The 22709-nt window shown below is 39.1% G+C and overlaps 1 long non-coding RNA gene across 1 annotated transcript in view; it reads left to right on the top strand.

The window, feature by feature from the left end:
- Positions 1-17676, top strand: part of LOC139042712 (uncharacterized) — a 65702-nt gene extending 48026 nt beyond the window's left edge. Inside the window, exons 2-4 of the long non-coding RNA XR_011499772.1 lie at positions 2258-2458; positions 9239-9394; positions 13523-17676. This is a non-coding gene — a long non-coding RNA (uncharacterized lncRNA). The remainder of the gene's footprint in view (positions 1-2257; positions 2459-9238; positions 9395-13522) is intronic.
- Positions 17677-22709: the final 5033 nt, after the last annotated feature.

The following is a 22709-nucleotide window of genomic DNA, read 5'->3' as shown; positions in this document are numbered from 1 at the left end:
TGTCTCCTCTGAAATCTTGTTCTAACACTAGTTTTTCCCTTTACTGTATCTTCAATCTATGCTTCTCTATTTTTCAGCTGGTTCACTTTGGCCTATACATATTTTAAAGTCTCCTGCACATTAAAAATATTAAGCTCTTGACCCCTCTAGATCCCCTTCTAGCTACTAGTTCCTCTCTTCACTTTCCTTAACTATTAACCTTAAAAGGATTTTCTATACTCACTATTTCTATTCCCTCACCTTTCATTTGCTTTACAGTTCCATCTAGTCTAGCTTTTGTCCCCACTACTACATCAAAACTGCACCAACCATCACCAATGTATCAGTCAGGGCCCCAGCAGGAAAGAGATGGCATCCTAAAATTTGGCGATCTAATGACAACTTAATAAAGGGATTATTTATAAAGATATGGGCAGAGGTGTAGGGAAACAATTGCAGAATCCTAGGACTAGTAACAGTGAGGTTGCTTTGCCACCCTCCAACCTGAAGGAGAAAGAGAAGAAAGCAGTTCCTAGAACCTAGAAATAGAGAAAGCTGTCCAGAGATGGACACTGGAAAGAAGCTGTGACTTTCTGTCATAGAAAAATCTAGCATATGCAGACAAAAGGAGGGAGTAAGGTGAATAAATATCTAAATCTCACTCTCCTCCTTCCCTCAGATCTCCTGAAAGGGCTTCCCAACACTTGAACCTAAATCAAAGTCCACTGATGAAGTTCATACACACCAGCAGCCCAGGCACAGATCAGAGTGGAGTGGAGAAAGGTGAAGAATAGCTCTGTAGAGGCCAACAGAGGATATTCAGCACATCCATGTTGCCAGATCCAATGATGACCTTGCAATTCTTACTTGATATATGCAACATTTGACACTGTAGGTTCCTCTGACCACCTTCAAATTCTCCCCTCCAATGATTTATGCATTTTTGCCCTTTAATATTTCTCTGACCTCCCTGATTGCTCTTTGTTTTTTTGTCACCTTTTCTTCCTCTACTTCCCTACCTCTTATATATAGGTGTGTCCCAGGATTTTTCTCTCACCCTATTTATCTCAAAACAGTGGTCCTTAGTTTGATCCCAATTACATCTAATATTTCATATTTCAACCTGTGTGCTGACAAATCTCAAATCTATTTCTAGAGGTCTATTTTTTTGTCAGAGCAGCAACCTATATTTTAAATTGTCCACCGGACATCTTTTTCCAGATGTCCCACAGATAACTCGATTTCAACATATCCAAAATATAACTTTCATCTTTACCCAAGTAAAGCTATTCCTTTACAAACCTACTCCCCTTTCTGTGTTCCCTATTTCACTCAGTGAAAACAATTATTCCACAATCTGTCCACGCCTGAAATCTGGGTGACATCCTTGTCAGTTCCATCTCCCTTACCCACATATCCAAACAACCCTCAGGTCATTTCAACACTACCTAGTTAAAATACTTTATTTTCTCATCTCTGTCCTACTGCTACTTTTTTATATTAAGTCTTTATTTCTCCCCTGGACTATTTCTGTAATATCCTAACTGATTTTCTTGGCCTCAAAGGTCAGTCTCCATTAACTGTGCTGCAGAATTAGCTTTTAAAAAGGCAAATATATTTATAAGATTCCTCTTTGGGAGCAAAGTGGACAGGGTCTTTTCTGATTTGACCATTGCCTATCAATATAACCTCATCATCCTTCTCTATGCAGATGTTCAGTAAAGATTTATGTAATAAGTATATAATCGACTGCATTCAGTTGTTTATAATAATTGTTACCACGTATAGAGGAATTACTAGGTGTTACACGCTGTGCACAATGCCAAGCGTGAGGTTTATTTCACTTAAACCTTATGAGAATTCTGTGATCCAGTTATTGTTTCCACTGTTTTACAGAGGAGGAAATGCAGCTCAGTAAGGTTATCTGCCTAAAGTAACAAGGCCAGTAATTGACAGTGGCTGCATTTTAATCTAGAGCTGTCTGAACTCAAAGCTTATGCATCTAGCAGTACACACAGGCCTATAGACTCAGAGCCCTGGAGTCAAACTACCTAAATTTGGTTCTCCATTGAGAAACTTACTAATAGTTATGATGATGAGAAGAAACTATGTCGAATACTTACAAAGTGCCTGGCACTTGATAAGTACGCCAAAAATGTTAGCTACTACTATTAGATGCTAGGCTTTAAGGCTTTCTGGGACCTGAAAGCGTTCATTGCTTTCTAAAACCTCTACATTGACTGCTCTTCTTCCCTCACCCTCAATTGCTTTTCTATAGGAAACTTGAACAAGAAATGGTGCTGATCCTCATTCTGCATACGAGGCAGGTTTTGCCTGAAAAAGAACTGCAGCGTTTTCTCATTAGGAATTCAAGACCACATTTGCCTGCAGCCTCACAGAGAGAACTCATCTTTTTGAGCAGTCACTTTGCAAGACAACCTGAAAGGCACAAGTCCAGATACAGTCACTCATTTTGTAGGTATGAGGGTGAGGGATTGTCGTTGTTGTTTGTCTATTTGTTTGTCTTTGGCAGAAAGGTAAACGAGGAACCAAACTGCCTTTCTGAGGGGAGAAAAGTATAACACATCTGTATTAGATCAATGTGTGTGGGTGGTATTGGCTTTATGGCAAACACACACCCACACCCACCCACCCACCCACACGCACCCCCTTCCTTTCTTTCTCCTAGCCCACTCTCTGTCCGTACAGCATGAGTGAATCATTCAGCACATGCCTACACAATAAAAAAACAGCAGTACTTTGTGTCCCTTCTGTCACTGCCAGCAGCCCTGGACCCCAGTGCTCTCTTGGCCTGCCACCTGCTGAGAAGGCAGCACAGTTGAATGACCCCTGAATTTGCTTTTTACCTGCATGTTCCTTTTCAACGTCTTGTCCTAGAGCTTCCTGAAAAACAGTGCACTTCAGTTTGTACTGGTGAAATAAATTAACCACGCATACTCTTCCTTCCATTTTTTTGTTTTTTGTTTTGTTTTGGGGATTTTTGGCTAAGAAATAGAATAGTTCTCTTTTCCATGACAGTTTTTCACTAGAAATGACTTCTCTGGCCGTAACTCACTTTTTAGATATCACCATCTCTTTTTATCCCTTTGTCCCTCTGTAAGGTCATATAAAGTAGTTAAAGCAGTTAATTCAAAAACATTTCTTGCTCCCTTCCACTCTGCCAGACACTGTACTGGGCACTGAGCATTCAGAGAGGGATCAGATCTACTCCCTGCCCTGAAAGAGCTTACACTTCAGGAAAACACGTTGCCATTTCTTAGATCGGTTTATATCATGGCATCAGTGAATTTGGTCATCTTGAAGTCATTTAAAGACAGGTATCCCCAGAAGAATACATTATGAGAAAGCTTTACTTTTAATTCAGGAGATAAGCATCAATCCAATCCAATAATAGCATAAAGTTTTCATAAATAGAATCAATGTGATTATAATAAACCAGAAACAAAGTTTTTGTTTGTTTGATTAGAAATTCTAACAATTTTTATTCCATGCCAGCATAATGATTATTTTCACTTAAAGAAAAGAGTGAAAGAGAGTGATGTGCTAATACATATTGTGGTGTCCATCAGAAAATTTTGATCCAATTCAATGTTTAATCATGAGGAAGCTCATTCTTCTCCTGCAATGGGAATGTGTTCCTTTTCATATACAGAGAGGGGGTGGTTATAGACCGTTCAGAGTGACTCCCAAGGGGATGAGGGGGATGGAGGTTAGACAGAGGTGCACGATACTCTACTCATGTCCAATTCCCTCTGTAATCAAAACCAGATATTTTTGTTTAAAGATAGCCAGTTGAGCCACAGCAAAGGTCACTAGGTCATTAGGAAAATAAATTGAACAGCCTCTAGAACAGCCTCTGGATAAAAATATAAATTATGTGACAGTGACCTTTGATGCAGCCTATCTTATCATCTCAAAATATTTGCCAGACTTCTTATTTCTCTTGTCTCTTAGATATCAAGTGCCTTCCTGCTACATGTTTTTTGTTCCTAGTTTTGTGTTTTCTGGAATCTCATATAAAGGGAATCATGCAGTGTGCAGTCTTTTATGTCTGGATGTTGTTACTTAACATAATACTTTTTTTTTTTGAGAAAGATTAGCCCTGAGCTAACTACTGCCAATCCTCCTCTTTTCGCTGAGGAAGACTGGCCCTGAGCTAACATCCGTGGCCATCTTCCTCTAAGTTATATGTGGGATGCCTACCACAGCATGGTGTGGCAAGCGGTGCCGTGTCCACACCAGGGATCTGAACTGGCAAACCCCGGGCCGCCAAGAAGTGGAATGTGCGCACTTAACCTCTGTGCCACCGAGCAAGCCCCAAGCATAATACTTTTAAGATTCATTTATGTTGTTGCATATTATTGCTGACAGGTACTACATTGTATGGCTATAACTCAATTTTTTAATTCACTGTCCGTTTCTATTGATGGACAGCTGGGCTATTTCCAGTTTTTGGTTGTTATAAATAATGCTGCTATGAACATTCGCATAAGGTCTCAGTATAGACATATGTTTTCTTGTGTAATTACTTAGGAGTTGGATGGATCATATGATAGGTGTATGCTTAACAATTTAAGAAAGAATTTAAGAAACAAAGTGTTTATCACAGCGAATGTACCATTTTTCATTCTGACTAGCAATGAATGAGGGTTCTAATTGCTTCACATCCTTGCCAAAACTTGGCATTTCTGTCCTTTTTAATTTTAGCCATTCTAGTTGGGCGTAGTGCTATCTCATTGGGAGGTGTGTCTTGTTTTTATAATAGTATTTGAGAAAGAAAAAATAATTAAGCATATACACCATAATTGTCCTATTTAAATCATTGAAGGCATTCATTCTAGTACAAGAGCTAGCCAGACATCAGAGCATACTGCTAAAACATTTTTCCAAATCTCTCTCTCCTTATGATGCAATGGGTCTGAAGCCCTAACTATACATTGATTTTCAATACATCTCCTTTGTGAACACTGCAGTGATATATCTAAATATTTGGCAGGTGTACAATTCAAACCTTCAATCCGCTATTTCAGAATGTGAGGTTTTGTTTTTTTCTTTAATATTTGACAGGTTTGAGCATGTAAGAGGGAATAGATCACAAACCTAAGTCCAAAGAAATTAAAACAAAACCACAATAACAAAATTAAACACTAAAGCAAAATTAGAACCCAATAGTTCTATTTTCTGATGAAAATACTGTCTAAATTGAGAAGGTTTAGGATTGGGGGAATCAAACAAAATGAGATTGGAAAGCAAGGTTAGGGCCAAAATGGTGCTTGATTTTAAATGCTATGCCAAGCAACCAAAATATTAAATGACTTTTACTTGTTTGCATGTGTGTGTGTGCATTCTACTTCATGCGTTGCTCTCCATTTATTTGTCTGTTACTTCTTTTACTCATCTAATAAGAATTTATTTAGTAAAATCTTCTATTGAAAATTCTACTCTCTCTCTAATCCCTTTATGCAGCTACCTTCTACTCACTATTTTGACCTTATCTGTGCTGTTTGTCTCAGCTCAGACATTACTTCCTCTCGGAAGCCATTCTTGACCCAGCCCCCATTTTGAGTTAGGTGGCCCTCCTCTGTGATCCTATAGCCACCTATACTTAGCCCATCACCCCTATACACTGCTCAACTTGCATTGTAATGGCACGTTTACTTGTCCATTTCTTCCACCAGACTAGAAATTTCTTGAAGTCAGAGAGCCAGTTCTGTTCATTGTTCCACCAACCATACCAGGCACAGCACCTGTTGCATAGTGGGTACTCAATAAATATTTGGTTAATGAATTCACGATTTCTACTCCTATCTGGCTCATGCATTTTAACAGGATCTTCGATGTCTTGCAAAGAAGTGTCTAATACTGAAATTTTAATCAGGCCATGAGTTGAGATATTCTTTCAGTAAGATGTCAGCTTTCTTCTTATCAAAGTGTAGTCCTGCCTCCACATGCTCCCCTACTCCCTCTAATGTTTGCCTTAGTGTTTTAAGTATCCATAAAGTACTTCAATATTATCCTTAACTCAGTCTCAGAGAGAGAGGAGCCTGATCCAAGGATTCTGCAAACCTGGCATTAGGCACCCCTAAAGGCTCCAGAATACCATCCTTAACTAAGGTCTTGCTTTCCTCTATATTCATCTATTTCTCCAGGTGTTATTTTAAGATGCATTTGTCTTCCCCTTTGTGTCTCTAAATTCATTTTATCTGTCTGTATAATGTCTCCCCAACTTAGTGCTAGCAGCTTGACATTAAAGGAAGCACGAATGCAAATTTTTTAGCCTCCTCCTATATCTCCTATGTCTGCATATTTGGCACACAACAAAAGTCATTGTCTAATTATGCGAACTCTCCTTGAGAACTGCTCCTCTGGTTTCAGCAGAATCTTCCTTCTTGCATAGTGTCCTCCTTGCCCAAATGATAGTCAAACTGCACAGAATCCTGGAGCTGAGAGAATTTAGATAAATGTGTTCTTACAAAGACAAAACAAATAAGACAGGCAAATAACATCCTGAAATTTAGATAATTAAGGAGAAAATTTAGAACATCATTTTTTTTTCTTCAAAAATTGTTAAACAATGTCGCTTCCATTCATTCAGGGAACTGATGAAATAAATGGCCAGAAAGAAAACTTATGATTCTAAGCCTCAGTCAATTGCAGCTATCAATTGGTTCTAACAAGGACGTTTCATAATTTGTTGCTCTTAAAATATTTTTCTTTTGTTAACATAGCTACATAAGAAGCAGAACTGATTTCCTCTTCCAAATGATTACATCTGAAGCAAAATTTGCTGCTGATATGAACATAGTTAAGAAACTCTGCTTGTTATGGGTTTCAACACTCCAGGTGGTTGCATTCTAAAGTATCAGTCAGAAAAATAAGGAAATAGTTGTTAAGCTAAATAGAAACAGATAAATAGCTAAGATGAGGATTTTTTATATCTGTATGGCATAATGAGCAAAAGAATAAATATCTCAGCAACTGAATATAGAAAACAAACTTAGAGAAAGCTGGAGTCCAACAGAGCTAAAGGCTTATGTGTGTGTGTGAGTGTGTGAATACTGTCAAGAGCAAGAAAAGAAGAAAAGCCCATAGATTAATGCTAAGAGGAAATGGTCTAAAGAGAAGCATGTTCGGAGGGGAGATTCAGGGAACAGAGCCTAGATTGGATAATCCAAGTCTCCTATTGTTATCAAGATAAAAGGTGGTATCTAAATAAAGGGCTGTGGGAGAAACAATTATTCAGAATACCTGCTTCTTACATTGTCTAGGCATAGATGTGAGTTACTCCTACATACAGAAGCTTAAATCCAGAAGCAAAGCCCAATACAGTGTGAGGATGAGGAAACACAAGGAACTTCTCACCCACAAAAAAAGGTACAATTTTAGAGAATGGCTTCTAGCTCTTCACCCGCATTTCAGAAAGTAAGAAACAGGCTCAGATGGAAAAAGTAACTTGCAAAGGACCATAGAGTGGCATAACTGGGATGCCACCAAGTCTGGCTCAAAGTTTATGTACTTGGCCCACTTTACATCATTGCCTCTTGGGAAGTACAGAAATGTTTTTTTCAATGGCATACTTAATAAATTTCATGTGTTTGCCTATGTTTATTTTAAGAAAGAAGAATTCAGACAGTGGATTATAGAATTGCGACGGAAAAACCATAACTGAGGTTGACTCAAAGAAGGGATAAAACTGAGGCACAAAAAGAAAAAACTGAGGGGAAGAGATCCACACTGAGAACAAGAGGAAAAGTACATTACAAAGTCTGTTTGTCAAGGGTGCTGAGGAGCCATGTGAAAAAGCCTGCTGTTTTTGTGTCCTTCAAAATATTAAAGATCTGCCTAAATAACCTGGTTTTCTTTTATAATGAAGGTTATGTCTGACCCTTTTAGAGCCCATTCCTTTATATACGATGAGGACCATTATCACCGCCTGTTAGAGAAGGAGGGAACAATTTATATCCCAAAGACAAAGGAGAAATGTACTTTTTCTTTGTTTTGAACATATAAAATGTTAAATATTTTATTCAACTGCTAATTATCTCAGATTTTAAAGGGCTGTCAGAAAAACTCTTTTTGAGCTAGCAACCAATTTATGAAATACAATATTAAAAATCAAAAGGAGAACTGATGTTAATTCTAGAGTGGTTAAAGGAATTTCATTCCTCCCCCATTGGCTCAGATTCTTTAAGGTATCTGCTTAAATGTCACTCAGCAGAGAGACCTTGCCTGACTATCCTGCCTATAAAAGCACCCCATCACATTCTATCCCCTTAGCCTGCTTGTATTTTCTACATGGCAATTTTGATAACTGATATTATATTTCTGTCTATTTCCCACATTATACTATAAGTTCCATGAGGGCACATACCTTATTTTTGTTTACCACTGCACCCCCAACACCCAAGATGGTGCCTGGAAGATAGTTTGCACAATTTTTTTGTTAGATCAGTGATGTCCAAAGTGTGGTCTCTGAATTAGCCTCAGCAGCGCCACCCTGAAACTTGTTAAAAATGCAAGTTATTGGGCCCCACCCCAGAACAACTGAATCAGAAATGCTGTGAGTGAAGACCAACAATCTGTGTTTTAATATGCCTTCCAGGATTCTCATCCATGCCTATGTTTGAAAATACCGTGTTAGAAAAATAAAGGGAGTGATGAATTTAAGGTCTAATTGCTTTGAATGGGCAGACATCTGCGTAATGACTTATCTTCTTTCCTTTAATTCACAATTAATTTAGAACACCACTCACATCCACCTATAAAGAAGGCTAAATATTAGGAAAAATGGATAAATATAGGACTTTCAATAGCTGGCTTGGGACTCCTAGATGTCTGGTCATGGCCTAGCTGGAATATCAAAGGACAAGGGGAAGCCTTTGAATAAGATAGGATTTCATATCTTCTTGGGATGATGGGGGAAATATGCTAATTGATTATCTTCACTCATGGAAGTAAGTTCCTGCTACTGTCTCCCTACCCCAGTGTCACATGGATGATGAGCATTATGTTGGAGGAGAGGTAGAACTGGGAGGGTACTTGGAACTGCTTATAACATTCATTCATTCAACAGACATTTAGTGGGTATCTACTGTGTACAAGGCACTGTTCTAGGAGCTTGTAATACATCCATGACCAAAACAAAGCAAAGCAAAATCCCTGCTTTCATAAAATGTACCTTCTAGTGGATCTTGGTAAAAACATATGTCTTTCCTTTTTGTCTCTCTCTCTCTTTCAGCATCAGTCGCGCTTGAACTAGAACCTTGCCTATGGCATTGAAGAAACTACGAAATCAAGAAAATATTTTAACATTGTGTTTGCCAAGAGTCTTTTCTAAGTTACCTGCAAAGTTCCAAAATGTCATGACTGAGGTGGAGGATAGGTCCTGCTGGTGGTATGTTTTCTTCTAGGTGCCAGATAAGTCTGCTTTTGCAACAGCCTGTGCCCTAAAGACACATAATCAGACTTAACTTCCTGCTTATTATTGTTGCTGGCTGCAGTAATAATAACTAGCACAGTGCTCACTATGTTGCAGGTACTATTCTAAGTTTCTACATTTAATCATTTAATCCTCACAATAACCTAATGAAGCAGATTACTATTATTAACCATCCCATTTTACAGATCAGGGCACTGAGGCACAGAGAGGTTAAGCAACTTGCCCAAGTATTCACAGATGGTTTGCAGGCAGAATTCAAATCTAGTCCATCTATCTCCTAAAACTGGGCTCTTCACCAGTGTACCAGTATTTCTTTGTCACGTCAAGGAGCATCATTACCTAAGAACTCAATACCAAAGAAATCTTCCTGAAGCACTCGTTACAAACAGTGGCAGTTTTCTCTTACAATATTGAGAATAGAATGGCTAATTCCTTCTGTGAACTGTTAATCAAATAACTAGCACTGTCTCTTTTACACTATTGACTCTGCAACTAAAGCCACTACCTTAGCCTTGGAAGAATTTCTCACATGTTCATTCAATTTCTCACTCTTTTCTTCCATCTCATTCTTTCTCTCCTACTTCTTTTCTCTAATATATATTTGTAAATTCCTTTTTGAATGTGTGCACTCTTCCTTTTAGCGCTCATTCTCCCCCCAAATTTTCACCCTCAAACTCACAAATAACCTTTCAGAAATGCTGAAATAAGGTTGTTTCTATAACAGCAGTTTTCAAATAACTTTGATTTTTTTTCTAATTGGTACAGACTTTTAAGTTCAATCAGAAAATTAAATTAGCTATTTCTGAATATGCTGATATTTCAAGAGCTGCATTGTTCTTATTCTGATGAACTTCTATTAATGAACTAAAGCTATGGGAGGACAGCGTCAAATAACTTTTAGAAAAATAGTTCTTCAGAAAAGGAATGTAGCTCAAATTTCCTGAATCTCAGAATTTAATGAGCTTTTATTCTTCGCTGAAAAGACTATCAGTTCTCTAAGGTCAGGAACAACATGCTATAATTTTCGCCTGGTATCTCACAATGCCAAGTGCATACAAGTAACTCAATGAACACTTATTTTTAATTAATTAATTAAAAATCAAAGATTAGTGATGAGGATTTTTAGGCTGCTTAATTTTAAAACGGTTTATGATGAGGATTTTTAGGCTGGTTAATTTTAAAACTACAGATGAGAGGCAGGCTCCGAGGAGTGGAATTTGCTTGCCCCTTTGTTGGGAAACATTTACACTTCCAAGGGAAACCTCTATCTGTAAAGATGCCTCCCTCTCTGTGCCAGGAAGAAGGGGGATGACCTTATCTCTAGAAACTCTTAATGCCATAGGCAAGAACTTAAGTTGGTTGCTGTCTGGCAATCTCACGTAACTGATTTAGGGTGGTGGCTTCTGACCTTTACTTAATCCGATTTGATTCTTGTCTAAAAGTCATGGGATCACCCAATGACCAGACCCCACCTGCACTGATACCATTTTAACTTTTTTTCATGTTCTTTCCTTTGTCTTGTGAAGAGATGACTTACATACCCATGCCTTATAAAATTAGCCCTAAGCCTCAACTCGGGGCAGCAGCAGGAGCTCTGACTGCCTGTGGGTCCTGTCCCCATGCACCAGCTCTGCCTGCCCATGGGTCCTATTCCCATACCAGCAGGGGGCAGCAGCAGTGGCTCTGCCTGCCCATGGGTCCTGTCCCCATGCCAGCAGGGGGCAGCAGCAGCGGCTCTGCCTGCCTATGGGTCCTGTCCCCATGCCAGCGGGGCAGCAAAAGCGGCAGCAGCAGGAGCTCTGACTGCCCGTGGGTCCTGTCCCCATGCACCAGCTCTGCCTGCCCATGGGTCCTGTCCCCATGCCAGCGGAGGCAGCAGAAGCGGCAGCAGCAGCAGCTCTGACTGACCATGGGCCCTGTCCCCATGCTATTCCACACTATTCTCTAAATAAAAGAGCACTACTGCCAGATCTTGAGAGTCCAAGAAATCTTTCTTTCAACTCCTCGGCTCACTGACCCCGCATCAGTTAGGACTTCTGGTGCCAGCCAAGATAGAATAAGTCAACTACAGCCTATCTCTCCCACTGATTACAACTAAAACCTCTGGGCAAAATGTAAAAATCAACTACCAGAAGGTAAATACATTAGTCTATTTTTTCTCCTGTTAACTTATTTAAAATATTGAGATGGATAGAATGCCCTCCCCAAATATCCATGCACTAATCCTAGGAACCTGTGAATATGTTATGTTACATGGCAAAAGGGACAGTGCAGATGTAATTAAGGTCATGGCTTGAGTCAGAGTCAGTGGAAAGAGAAGTCAGAGAGATTCAAAGTGCAGAGAGGGACTCAATGTGCCATTGCGGGGGGGGAGGCACATGGAAAGTATGAGAAGGAATGTGGGCAGCTTCTAGAAGCAAATATTGGCCCAGCTGACAGTCAGCAAGGAACTGGGGACATTAGTGCTCCAGAGGCAAGAAAATGTATTCGGCCAACAACTAAACAAGCTTGGAAGCAGATTCTTCCCCAGATCCTTCAACAAGGAATGAAGCTCTGCTGACACCTTGATTTAGGTTTTGCGAGGCCTTGAGCAGAGGACCCAGTTGAGCCATGTTGTGCCTGGGCTTCTGATCCACAGAACTGTGAGATAACAAATGAGTGTTGCTTTAGGATGTTAAATTTGTGGTAATTTTTTATGGCAGCAGTAGAAAAATAATGCATATTTTGGTACCAGAAGTGGAGTGATTATATAACAAATACCAAAAAATGTCTAAATAGGTTTGGAATCTGGTAGTAGGTGGTGGCTGGAAGAATTTTGATGAGCACAATTTTTAAAAAGCCCACATTGCCTTGAACATACTTTCAGTAGAACTATGGATGCTGTTTGTGAGGGCTCAGAAAAAAGAGAGGGGAATTTAAGAGAAATCGTAAATCACTTTAGAGAAAGACTACATCACCATGAAATCTGGACTTGGAGGATAATACTGGTGAAGCCTCAGAAAGAAGTGAGGAAGGTGTTTTTAGAAACCGGAGGAAGGGGGACCCTTGTCATACATTGGCAGACAGTTTAGTGGAATTCTGTCCTGCAGTTACATAGAAAGCTAAATTTGTAAATGAAAGTCTTAGTCATTTAGATGAGATTTCCAAGCAAAGTGTTAAAGGTGCAGTCTGGTTTCTTCCTATTGTTTATAGCAGAATGCAAGAAGAGAGAGAGAAATTAAGGGAAGTACAGTGAAACAAAAAGGAACCAGGTCTTAAGGATTTGGGAAATTTTCGGCCTATTCAGATGCCAAAAGGTCAGAGTATTCAGTCAAAGAAAATGCTCTTTGAAGAGATTAAACTTGCGACTCAGATCTCCTCAAACTAGTTCGGGAGCCTCTTGGAATTTTAAGGGTATTATCCCTTAGACATCTCAGCAGAAGCCAAAAGTAGAGAAGGAATCATCTCAGAAAAATTTATAGACCTAACTTCTGTCTGACAAATAAAAATGGCAAGCAATAGGATATTGGAGTATATGAGGAAGCCATTTGGTGTAAAACTAATTCGGCCTGACCTTGTCTTTCCAAAAGGGCCTGACCGTGGCTGTTGCGCATGCATCGTATATCTGCTTTAGATATTCCCTATGGCAAGAACAAAAGCCCTTGAGATAAAGGTGCAACTTCCCTCCCCCTCCCAACGTTGGCATTTCCTTAAGGATTAAGCATCTTTCCTTAGGCTAGGAACTGATTGCTGTGCTCACCTGTGACCACCCAGCTGGAGACAATAGGCTTGCCTCCTGCTACGCCCTCTGAGATAGCAGACCCACTACCTGCTGTGTCCATCAAGCGCTGTGGCAACAGGGCGATCTTGTGACTATTGTGGGAGGGACATTTCAATCATATGTGAAACATCCTCTTTGGGGGTATATAACCACTCTGTATACCTCACTTCTTTGGTGCCCTTTCTTCCTTCGGGAAGAAAGGCCCTGGGCCATGGTCCTCAGATTTCAGCTCAGAATAAACTCTCCCAAATTTTCATTTATAGATTGGTTATGGATTATTTTCGTCGACATGTCTAATGGCTGAATCCTTGTAACATCCACAGGAAACCCACATGGTTCTTGAAATTTTATGTCAGCAGAAACACTGCCAGCTTGGATTGAAAAGGACAGAGAGAGTACAGAATGAAAGAAGGTTGCTGAACCTCCAAAATGCTACTGGGCAGTAAGCAGACTGATAAAACTACTCGGCTGCAAACATGTGCTACCTCTCATGAAAAAGGAAAGATGCCTCGGAGGGCAGAGCCAAAAGTCGAGAAAGAAGAGCTTAAAGTACAGAGGGCAGAGCTGAGAGCCACAGAAATTTATTGCCAGGTATTGGACCATAAGGGAGCATGAATGGCTGGATTTCAAAACTGTTTTGGACTGGTGACTCTTTTTTACTATCCAATATCTTCTTTTGGAAATGGAATTTCTATATCTATATTGGAAGCAGAGAACTTGTTTGTTTAATTTCACAAGTCCACAGATGGAGAGGAACTGTGCTCTAAGAGTTGAATTAAATGGATTACAGCCAGAACCTCATCCACACATGATTTAGATGATGAGATTTGGGATTACTGAGCTGATGAGATTTATATGAGATTTTTGGACTTGGAGTGATGTGTAGTGGCATAAAAACTTAAGGACCTTTGGATGAGGTGAATATATTTTTCATTCGGGAGGGACATGGATCTTAGTGGACCAGATGTAGATTGTGTCAGATAGAATATCCCCCAAATTATCCACAATCCTAATCCCAGGAATTTATTAATATGTTACATTACATGGCAAAAGGGAATTTGCAGATATAATAAATGTCACCAACATTAAGATACAGAGATTATCCTTGATTATCTACGTGGACCCAATGTAAGTACATGAGCCCTTAAATGCACAGAAGTTTTTCATCTGAAGTCAGAGAGATGTGGCATAAGGGAATGTCAGAAAGATTAAAAGAATGAGAGGAATTTAACTCACTGTTGCAGAAAGGAGATACATGGAAAGCATGAGAATTAGTATAGGTGTCCTCTAGGAGCAAAGACTTGCCCTAGCAATCAGTCAATAAGAAAACAGAGACCTCAGTCCTGCAAGCACAATTGGATATCCATATGCAAATAAATAAACAAACTGTGATCTAACCTGGCAGTAAAGTAGAACAATTATCACAAGGAATGTAAGTGGCCTACATTCATCGATTAATCATAAAACACCTCAGACTGAATTAGAAATGAAATACAATAATATGTTGCTTACAAGAGACATGCTTTGAGCAAAAAGATAAAGAAAGGTGAAAATATATGAAGTGATAGTAGTTAAAAAATACTAGAAACAAAGAGAAATTGAGAAAAACAAAATTGTAGCATGATATGTTTAACTCATCAATCTACAACAGATAACACAAAACAAAAATTAAATAGCACAGAATGCATTAAATTAAATGACTAAAATAGAATTAAGACATGCTTTGAATTCTATCATCCACTAATTGAGATTATACCTTCTTTTCAAAGCTTTTCTCTTTCTATACCAAAATTTACAATATATCAAGTTATCAAGAAATTTTGAATAAAGTCAATTGTACAGAAATATCACAGGCTATCCTTTGATAACAAAACAAAATAAAATTAGTAATATCAAAAAATACCAAATGCTTAGAAACAAAAATGGTGCACTCCTAAATAACGACTTGGTCATCCACTCTATTAAAAATATCTGATCAGTGGCTGGCCCCGTGGCCGAGTGGTTAAGTTCACGTGCTCCGCTGCAGGCAGCCCAGTGTTTCATTGGTTCGAATCCTGGGCGGGGACATGGCACTGCTCATCAAACCACGCCGAGGCAGTGTCCCACATGCCACAACTAGAAGGAGCCACAACGAAGAACATACAACTATGTACTGGGGTCTTTTGGGAGAAAAAGGCAATAAATAAAATCTTTAAAAAATATATTAAAAAAAAATCTGATCATCTAAAAATAATATTTAGAAAATAACTATACATATGTAGCCCTTACTATACATAAGGCATTGTTCCAAGATCTTTACATATATATTAAGCTTTTTGTTCCTCTCCATGACCCTATGTGATGTATGTGTGTATAGTTTTAATTATTATAACAATTCTCATTTTATAAAAAATTATACAGGCAAAGAAGTAATCAAAAGTAAATTAATTAACTTTAGAGGCTTCTTTTACAGTCAACATAAGGCAACTATTGACTGCCCAGCTAGAACTCATCAAGTTGAGACCTACAAAAATTTGTGTAGGGCTATAATGAGTTCAGTCAGGGCATCGTGAATTAGAAGTGCCTGAGACTATGAAAATGAAGTTATCCAGCAGAGGTTTGGATATATAGTCTGAAGCGGAGGAAAGAGAGATCATGGCAGGAGTTGTAAAACTGGGGAACTTCAGCCCCTAGTTAATAGCTGAAGCAATTTACCTTGCTATGTTAAATCAATCTCTTTACATATATGTCTATTAAAACTAGACTCTGAGCTCCTTCAGGGTAAAGATTGTGTCATATTCATAAAGAGATATGATTCCTCAGGTAGAGAGTAAAGAGTGAGAAGGAACAAAAGCAAGACTCTCCAAAGACAGATAAATTTGAGGATGAATAAGAATGGAAATTGAGGTGCTTCATGCCTAAAGGTGTAGTTGACAAGATATCTAGGCTAGAATGGGAAAGAAGTGAAACCTGGAGACGCCTGGCAGACCAGGAGAATTGGGAAGTATCAAAGGCCTGCACAGAAGGTTGAAGAGTGGGAAAAGAGAAAGTGGAAGAAGTAGAAAGACGTGGGAATGTGATAAGAGAGAATAGTTTCAAAATTTAAGAATTCAGAGCCTGCACTCTTCCAGATATTTACAGGGCCTAGGGTGTCACCATGAGAAGGAATTATAGGCAAGTAGGTGAGAATCTTTGATGGAGTATAAGATAGATATCAGCACTGTGAAGCTAAGTTGTTAGATGAGTTATCACCATGAGTTTGAATTTGCTGAGAACAAATTTTCTCAAGATGACAAGAGAATAAATGAATGGGAAACAGTGAATGAAGTGCCAAATCCTTCCCTGGAGATGGGGAGTGCCCAAGATATTAGTTTTAAAAAATTGAGTCTAGGAGAAAAAGGTGGCAGCTTCAAAGAAGGAGAGGTTACAGAGCAAAAGTGGTAGGAAAATTGTCTAGAACTTATAAGCATTTTAGCTTCACTCTTCTACAAGCCAAGCATCCCCCAACATGTTCCATTCATTCCTGTGGTTTGGAATGCACGTACCTCAAACACCTCTCCCTTCACTGAGTCATCTTCTACCTATTCTTTAAGATTTAGCTCAGGTATCCAAAAAGACCCTGTTGACTTCCTCAGTCTGGGTTAGGTACCTCTCTTTTGTGCCTATCAGTATAAATTCATCAATCAAAATTTATTATAATGATCATCCTGCATATCTATCTCCTCCACTAAGACCATGTCATAATAATCACTCTATCTCTAGTTCCTAGCAGTGTCTGATACATAGTAGGGACTCTATAAATAGGTGTTGAATGAGTGTTATGCCTAGTCAAGTTCAATTTTATTAAGGTTTTGCTTCACTCACTCTCATGTAAAAACCCCAACATATAACAAACATTACCACTAATTTCCTTTTTATCTCATAACTACTTCTCAGTTAGAAGTCATTGTTTAAGTTTTGGCCTAGAAGTTTGTTAAAAATGAAGAATCTCAGGTCTACACCTGGAAAGTTTAATTCAGATTGTCTAGTATGAGGCTCAGAAATCTATTTTTAACAAGCACCTCATGTGATTCTGATATGTGTAATCTGAGCATCACATTTTGAAAAATATTTCCTTAAATGAAATGTTTGAGATAAATCTAGGTTAATGATGTATAAAGAATGTCCTGAAGGACATATTTGGAATGAGTGTTTTAGAATTTTTTATCTCTGACATGGATTTTGTCACAATTAACCATGATCTAGTCATGTCAAAGTTAGTTTTATAAGAATGGTTCATAAGTATCTATATACGGGTTGGGTAGTTGATAGCATAGTGTGTCATGCACACAATAATAGCCATAATTTACAACAAAAGTCCAACATGGTTGGATTTTGATTTCTTCAACAACTTTATCCAAGCATCAGTGGAAAAAGTTAGTTTGTTAATCAGCAAAATATTAAAAATTTTGTTCAACAGCTTATAAAGACAATTACTTAAATAAAGGGTTTTTCATGATTTCAGTTCTCGTTTATTATTATGTAATATGTTAGATATATAAAAAGGTAAGGGAACAGTACATACATACCCCAGTACCACCACTCACCGGAAGAAATAAACCACTACAAATACAGTTATATCCTGGGATACTACTCTCCAATCAACTTTCCCTCCTCACACTCAGAAGTAGTCAATATCCTGCATTTGGTGGTTATGCACGCATAACTTTCTAATTTCATCAGAAATGTATTTATCCATAAGCAAAACATGGAATTGTTTATACTATTTTATTGTATGCCTTACTACAATTTATTTTCCCTTTCTCCTGTTAATGTTACAGTTTCTTATTTCAATTGAGTTTTTTTTTTTAAAAGATTGGCACCTGAACTAACAACTGTTGCCAATCTTTTTTTTTTTTTCTGCTTTTTTTCTCCCCAAATCCCCCCAGCACATAGTTGTGTATTTTCAGTTGTAGGTCCTTCTAGTTGTGGGACGTGGGACACCGCCTCAACGTGGCCTGACGAGTGCCGTGCCCAGGATCCAAACCAGCGAAACCCTGGGCTGCAGGAAGCTGAGCACGCGAACTTAACCACTCGACCACGGGGCTGGCCCCTCAATTTAGAGTTTTAAGGTCTCCAGTTTTAACTTCCCAGCTCCAACATCTTTTTAGTGCTCCTAATTTGTCTAGTTTCCTTTTGATACACTTGAGAGGCTCAAATTCTTCCTGCTCTCTATGGCCACCATCAATTTTTCTTAGTTCTTTCTCTTTTTTCCTTTTTTTTTTTTTTGAGGAAGATTAGCCTGAGCTAACCGCTGCCAATCCTCCTCTTTTTTCCAAGGAAGACTGGCCTGGAGCTAACATCTGTGCCCAACTTCCTCCACTTTATATGTGGGACGTCTACCACAGCATGGCTTGCCAAGCGGTGCCATGTCCGCATCCAGGATCCGAACCAGCGAACCCTGGGCCACCAAAGCAGAACGTGCACACTTAACCACTGTGCCACTAGGCCAGCCTCTCTTAGCTCTTTCTAATTCCTAATTTATCTGAAGCCTTTTTGACAAGTGAGTGTTCAAAGTAGACATGCAAATGATTTTTCTATACATCAAAGTTGAGATTATCCTTAATTTCTGTTCATGGAAACTTCTTTGAATATACCTGGGATAAAGGGAACATCTGTGTTTGTAGGCAGACAGGGTGACTCTGCACTTCCAGGAGGTAAACAAGTGAAATCTTATCTTGTGTTTGGGAGGAGAACCATAAATATCTATTTAATAGCATTAATGACTACCAAACCAAGAAAAGTCCATTGGAAACTGGTAGGTTGAAAGAGTTTACAGAATCCATCAAGTAGTGAAGTGACAATATGTCAAGTGAGATTTAGGACCTAGGCAACAAGATGCACAAGATTTGAGAGCAGTCTGGAGAGGAGACCAAGTAGGGCTCAAGTTTCCACAGGAATAGACTGATCATCAACAAATGGATCGCTGTGCTCAATATATATTTGCCCCATCAACTCCACTCTCCACCCTTCTTCACCCTTTGCTTTCTATCCTGGGATTCTAACCATTATGGATTACATCAATAGGCTCCCATGCTCTCTGGCTTCCAGTTGGGTTTGGCTAAAAGGGAGCCCTGGAAAGAGATAGCAGAGAAGAGGCCAAGTGAGTCCCTAGTATTTATTCCCCTGACTATCCCTGTGAGGTCAGCTCAGGCTTCCTGTGTCCCTTAATCTCTCTTGCCAGCAGAGGCAAGATCTCTGCCTAAAACACATCCAGTGGTAGCACGAGGAAGGGTTGCCTCACAAACTGGAATTGTTCCTCCTTGTGAGTTACCACCTATCAGTGTCTTCAGGACCATAAAAGAGAGTGGAGGGCATGTATGGGAGTTGATTATAAAAATGTTAAACCAAAGTGGATAAAATTTAACACTCAAAGGACTGAATGCATTGACATGGGTGTATATACCTAGGATTCAGCATTTAATATGCTGGCTCAAGAACCTGGGAATAGTATTAACAGTCTTCTAGATTGACTAATTGAATTCTGGACTCAACAATGGCCTACAGTTAATGAGGTTAAAATGCTAGTATTTTCCTTGCATACACTGGAGCAGTGGTTCTCAAAAAGTAGTCCCTAGACCAGGATCATCAGCCTAATCTGGGAACTTGCTATAATTGCAAATTCTTGGGGACCACCCTAAAATTACTTAATTAGAAACTCTTGGTGTAGGACCCAGCAATGTGCGGTTTAACAAATCATCCAGGTGATTCTGATGAACACTGATGCTTGAGAACGACTGCACTAGAGGAAAGAGGCCAAAGGCCCAGGGAAATGAGAATGTTGGAATGGATTCATTATATGTAATCTTCTCAACGCTGTAGTGGCTGAACTTTGTAAGTCAGAGGTAACAAGAGGGGATGTTGTGGTGGATTAGGGTTCCCTGATGTCAATGGAAATAATGGGATCCTGGTGTGGTAGAGGTCAAGTAGCAGTATTTAACTATCGGAGACAAAGTGTGTGTAATTTCCCAATAAGCCCAGGAATGTAATGATAATCAGAGTATTTTTACCTAGAGCGAACTGTGGTTATGGCCAATTGATCACCAAGTCCCTAGAAATTAAATAGATTGGCAACTAGCCAATCAACTAAGTTGCTAATAAAGGTGGAAAAATTCCAAATCAAGTTAGAAGCCTAACTTGAGTCATCATAGTAGGAATCCATGACCTCTTCTCCAAATCCTCAGCTTTGATTGAGTCAAAGCCCTTCAACTGAGGGGCAAACTGTGAACCTTTGAGGAGAGACCCTGCAATGTGAGCACAGGCTTACAACATGAACCCTCCCTCAATCCTTCTCCAGTAAGACCTCCAGCCATTAACCCAAGGACTGTGCACTGAAGGAAGAAAAATATCCTGACCTTCTGGGGATTAATAGATACTTACCTGGGATTTAGGTTGATGCCTAGAGACAAATGTGCCACTGTAGTCTGTAGTCCACTGGTCAAAGAAGGGGCTTAGTGAAATCAGGTGACATATGGATTCTTGGCCCACATTCATTTCACAGTACATCCATTTGGAATGTAGACCTGCTCTGTCATTTTCCTTGTTGCAGAGTATATAGTGGGAATAGATATATTAAGTAACTGGCAGAATTTCACAGTGGCTCCTTGTCTCATAGAATTAAGTTGAAATACTTTATAGAATTGATCGAGTTGTGAAGTGATGATATGTCAAGTGGGAGGGCTATTATGGTGGAAAAATAGCCTCATGGAGGGCTATTATGGTAGAAAAAGTGAAGTGGGGGCCTCTTCCAAGATAACAAGCCAACAACTCTGGAGAATTTGCAGTGATTAGTGTTACCATCAAAGATTTTAGAGATGCAGGGGAAATGATTCCTATAACACTCTCATTTATCGTGCTTGTTTGGCTGGTGAAAAAGCCAGACGGATCATGGAAAACAACAGTAGATTATTGCAAATAATCAGGAGGTGACGCCAATTGCAGCTGTGGTTTCAAATGTGGCATATTTACTGGAGCAAATCAAAACAGCCCCTGAAATCTAGTATGCAGCTACTGACCTGTAAAATGCTTTCCTTTACCTACTAATCAGTAAGGAATATCAGAAACAGTTTACATTTACATGGCATGGATAATGATATATTATATAGTTTCACATCAGGACTGTGACTCTCCTGCTCTCAGTCATAATATAGTCCAGAGGGACTCTGGTCCTCTTGACATCCTGCAGAATATCATTTTGGCTCATTAGATTGTTGATATTATGCTAATTGGACCACTGAGTAGGAAGTAGCAAGTACCCTAGATCAATTCCTAGAAACTTCACTGGTGAAGGATCATTTCTTTATTTTTTTTCATTTCATCAGACTGATATATTTGTAAAATATAAATATGAATTACTAGAAAAATATTTATGCAAGTGCATGTTGCAAGTATGTCAAATTGCTATATAAGTTTTCAAACATTTCTATCAATTTTCATATTTATCTTGTTTCAGACTAACAACAAACAGTTTAGGAGCTGACACAGTCCATGGACCATACTTTGAGCAGCACTGCCATAGATGCCTTAGTATGACATATGAATGCCAGAGAGCAGGAGATGAACTATGCAAAATTTCAGGACCTGCCATGGTAGTCAAGCTTCTAGGAGTCCAGTGGTCTTGGGTATATTGGGCTATCTCCTTCCAAAATGAGAGACAAGTTACGTCACCTTTTACTACTGACCATAAAAAAACAGGCACAATGCTTGGTGGTCCTCTTTTGGATTTGGGAGGCAACATAAAACACATGTGTGCTGCTCTGACAGATCCACTGGTAGTCTGTGAAACTTCTAATTTCAAGTGGGTTCTAGAAAAGAACAGGCTCTCCATCAGTTCCAGGCTGCGGTACAAAATGCTTCACTACTGAGGCTTGACGAACCAGAGGTCCCAAAGTTATGGGAAGCTTCTGTGGCAGAAAGAGGCATTATATGGAGCCTCTGGCAAACCCCACTGGAAGGATAATAGCACAGAGCCCTTTGATTTAGGAGAAAACTCTTACCCTACTCTATTCTCCATTTAAAAAATGGCTCCTGGCTTAGGAATGGGTTCTAGAAAAGACTGTATTGTTCACCGTGAACTGGTGCTATCTGATTCACACAACCGTGAATTTGGATGTGCATGGCAGCATTTCATTATAAAATGGAAGTGGTATCTACCTGGACTAAACAGATCTGGAGGAAAAGGTGAAAAGTATGAGCAAATGATCCAGTAATTATGCTCCTTGGTATTTAACCAAGTGAATTGAAAATTTATGTCTACACAAAAACTTGCACATGGATGATTAGCAGCTTTATTCATAATGCCAAAACTTGGAACAACCAAGATGTCCTTCAGTAAGTGAATGGGTAAATATACTGTGGTACATCCAGAAAATTATTTCAGAATGTTATTCAGCACTAGAAACAAATGAGCTGTCAAGCCATAAAAAGACATGGAGGAAACTTAAAATGCATATTACTAAGTGAAAAAAGCCAATCTGGAAATTCTACATACAG

This window comes from Equus asinus, chromosome X, assembly GCF_041296235.1.
Source record: "Equus asinus isolate D_3611 breed Donkey chromosome X, EquAss-T2T_v2, whole genome shotgun sequence".
Classification (NCBI taxonomy): Eukaryota; Metazoa; Chordata; class Mammalia; order Perissodactyla; family Equidae; genus Equus; species Equus asinus.
Note: the sequence above shows the minus strand (reverse complement) of the source record. Positions and strands in the feature narration are given on the sequence as shown.